Source organism: Echinops telfairi, unplaced genomic scaffold (genome assembly GCF_000313985.2).
Source record: "Echinops telfairi isolate 266 unplaced genomic scaffold, ASM31398v2 ScPeMD7_7;HRSCAF=31, whole genome shotgun sequence".
NCBI classification, from domain to species: Eukaryota; Metazoa; Chordata; class Mammalia; order Afrosoricida; family Tenrecidae; genus Echinops; species Echinops telfairi.
The window spans coordinates 20,127,606-20,131,642 of NW_022103904.1; the positions used below are offsets into that span (position 1 = coordinate 20,127,606).

General features: G+C 42.8%; 1 non-coding gene across 1 annotated transcript; it reads left to right on the forward strand.

The window, feature by feature from the left end:
• The first annotated feature begins 1,752 nt into the window (after window positions 1-1,752).
• On the forward strand, window positions 1,753-1,859 carry LOC115868155. The gene has a single exon (XR_004045442.1). It is a non-coding gene; the product is annotated as a U6 spliceosomal RNA (small nuclear RNA).
• Window positions 1,860-4,037: the final 2,178 nt, after the last annotated feature.

A 4,037-nucleotide genomic window follows, 5' to 3' on the forward strand; every position in this document is an offset into this window, starting at 1 on the left:
GGAGTTGATACTCAAGTAGAAGGGGCTCAAATAGAAAGAAAATGCTATGAAAACAATGATGGCAACATATGTACAAATGTGCTTGAGACAATGGGTGTATGTATGGATTGTGATAAGAATTGCATGAACCCCCAACAAAATGATTTTTAAAAAATTTGGCCCCAAATGCATGATTTGAAGCATAACACAGAGCAGGTTCTCTCGTTGAGGATCGATAAGTGGTTTCTCCATGGACAGGTTCCCCTCATTTAGTTTGCTCACAGTAGCAGTGAAATCACCTTCTCAAGCGAGATACATCCATCTTCCCCTTCCCTGCTGATGAATTTCCGTTGAAATTCACTAAGCACCATGGTAGGGGTATCTCTTAAATTAAGGTCCCAGTGGGGCAGTGCTATCTTGTGGGAGTGATTTGGTCCTCTCTCACTCCCTCTCAAACTGACCTCAATTGAGATGACGTCTCCCCCAAAGAACTGGCTTTTAAATGTACAACTAAAGGAGCAAGAAATGGATTATTAGCACTGGATAGACACAGCATCACATTGCTTTAGGACCAAGTTAAATCCTTATTGACTTCCTTAAATCCAAATGTCTAGTCTGATTTTCTTTTTTGTGGTCTAATCCCTTAAGCAGTCCGAATTTGTTTATTGAGCACAATACTCAGAGCAAAATGATGTACTAGCTTCTGGATCATTGTTCAAATTCAAAATGACATCAATTTATTGTTGCTGTTGTTTTTCAAAACCCAGTTTACCAATAACCTCTAAGGGCAAACAGTTTATGTGGGTTATCCCAGCTTACACAAGAGCGAGAGGTAGAATAGAAATATTAACAACAATATTAGGCCAAATGCTTGACAGTAACATTTAAGACTAAGAACACTAAGTACCTTGAGGTGTTTGTCCACATCTAAATTACATTAGTAGTGGCTAGATCCTGTGAACACAAAACCCCAGGTTTATATGAACACGGACACTGAATATAGAGATTGGAACATTAACCTATTAAGACACAAAACTGCCCCTTTTCAGACTTTGTGGGAAATCTTGTTGTTATTCTACATTGCAACCCATAGTTTGAACACATTTGAAACCAAATTCAATTTGCTTTTCTAGTCACAGTTTTTATCAATTTGTTAAATTTGCTAATAGACACTTCCAATTTGAAAGTCATATTTTTAAACTCCCAAATTAAACAATTTGAGAGACATGAGAAAATTAGTTATTCAAATGCAGAGAATATTCTTGAGTCTGGCGCCTTAGACCACTCGGCCATCCTGACATCTCAGAGAATATCGTAAAATGCCCACAATATTTCCACATAAAGAGCTTAGAGAAATATTTAATCATTATAGTAGTTAATTTCCGTTTTTGACGACATTTGGATCAGTTATCATTCATGAATCCTGTCATCTTCCAGAACCCTAGACATCTTGACTTAGACAAGTGGGCTCCAAGCTCAGGATATTAGGCCCCTTACCCCACCTCCCACTTTTCTTTGGAGAATTTTTTGCTCAAATGTCTTAGCAGGTCAGAAAAGCAAAATCTTATCTGTAGGTAACAAAATTTGATATGGCATCATGGTTAACTTATAATTATATATACATAATATCTATATATATTTTTAAAGACTTGATTGTGAAATTCAGCAATAATGCTGAGCAAAATAAAGTTAATTAAAAGTCAAAAGGAGCATTAGATAAAAAGAACTATCTCAAAACGCAATGACTAATCTTATTCTTAAATTTCAGGATCAGTGCTTGCTTCGGCGGCACATATACTAAAATTGGAACGATACAGAGAAGATTAGCATGGCCCCTGCGCAAGGATGACACGCAAATTCGTGAAGCGTTCCATATTTAAAAAAAAAAAAATTTCAGGATCGATCACGTTAGATTTGTGTATATTTGTATGTGTAGGATCGTATGTGTAGGATCGATCGGGACATGAAGATCAGGGACAGTGACAGGAGTGGTGGTTCCCTGTGGGTTTGGGGGGAGGATGTGGGGAAGGAGGAGAAGGGGAGTGGATAGCACGGATGGTTGAATAACCCCACCCGATAGGATTGCACAACAGAAATCTATGTGCATGGATATATTGGAATGTGTAAGACACGTCAATGAAACTATTCTAACATTTTACAAAATTAAATTTTAAAAGTGTCAGAATCTAACTTTTTACTCAGTCTTCTGTCATTTTGTTTCTCGGTTGGATAGTAGAAAAATTGTTGATCTATTTACAATCTTTTGTCAATGTCATTTCCACTGGCCAAATAGACTTGATATGATGATGAACATTTAAATTTAATTCATTGTTTACAAGGAACTATATGTGACCTCCTCCCTGGGGGACAGACAACCGAAAAGTGGGTGAAGGGAGACGTCGTACAGGGCAAGATATGACAAAATACCCATTTATAAACTATCAAGGGCTCATGAGGGAGGGGGAAGCAGGGAGGGAGGGGAAAAATGAGGACCTAATGTTGGGGGTTTAAGTGGAGAGAAAATGTTTTGAGAATGATGTACAAATGCGCTTTACACAATTGATGTGTGTATGGATTGTGATAAGAGTTGTATGAGCCCCTAATAAAATGTTTTTTAAAAATTTAATTCATTGTTATAAACTTGCTATGGCTTAGGACTTTAGGTCTTCTTTACTTAACCCCTTTTATTAAGACTATGATTCCATTGCTATTATAGTAGAAAGTATGATCACTCACGTGGCCATAAATTCGCTAGTTTTTTCCCATCTTATGAATACATCCACCCACACTGATTTAATATGGGGGCAGTTTTAAAACATATCACTGTGTCTTGTATTCCAGACTAAACCGAGTCAGATTCACTTCCCTTCAAACCTTCAACAACTCCCACCCGTTTACAATCACACCTGCCTGGAGACATAGCTACTTTCTTTTTCCCCTGGGGGCAGGGGGCGGGGACAGAGCAACAACTTAACACCAATCGTTCTAGTTTTTCAGGCCAGGCTGGAACTTCTAGCTCAGATGGGTTAGAAACTGAGAGAGAAGAGGGGTGGGATGTATTGGTAGTGGTAGTGGTAGCGGTAGTGGGGGAGGGGGGGGAGGAAAGTAGGAGGGGAGGGGAGTTGAACCGTGGCTGCCTGCGTCCTCTCTCAGCGGCCTCCCCTGCAAACCCCTGGCATTGCAGACGGCCGGCCGGCAGCAGCCCCGGGCTCTCGCACTCCATCCTGGAGCGCACACAGCCAGGTCACCGCTATCGCGCCGCTGCGAGAGCGCATCGAGTATCACGGACCACGTGGTGACCCCGCCGCTGCGGCCTCCGCCGTCCGAGTCACCGGAAGCCCACGCCCAAGTACATCAGGGCTCAGCCCTGCGGACTGGGGACCCCGGCCTGGCCATCCATGACACCACGCTACATCCTGAACCCTACTCCAGCTCCGTCGGCCAGGCAGGCGGCCAGCCTCGCAGCTTTGGCCTCCAGCTTGCCGGGCATGCGCCACTTGCTCCCCAACTCCTGAATCTTCCTTGGTCCAGCAGCCCTGGGGTGGGGATCGAGGCGCCCAGGACCAAGCCACCCCCATCGCCATCGTCATCCAGGAGGAAGAGATCTGGAAACGGAAGGCGCATCTGCAGCCGAGCCTGCAGCGGATTGGTGATGGGATACGCCCCCCGTAGAACATCTCAGCGCTGTACAAGCAATGTAACCAGTGTCCAGGACCCACACACAAACAGGAGGTGGATTTCTCTAACAAAGGGAACTTCGAAAAGGAAATCAGGAAAACAGTCCCTCCCTCAAAGAGAAAGTGCTTAGGAACAAATCCAATCAGAGATGTAAAAGACTTCTATCAAGAAAGTGACAAAATGAGGAGTGTTTCAAATCAGAGTCTCCTGTTTAGTTTTCTGAAACCATTTTAGCGGGAGTTCTTACAGGTATCATATCATTCCATCAATCACATCATCAGGCAGTATTGTACAATTGTTACCACAATCAGTTTCAATACATTTTCCCCTTGAACTCCTTGATAACTGCTCCCCTTTACCCCCACCCCCATCCCCCCACC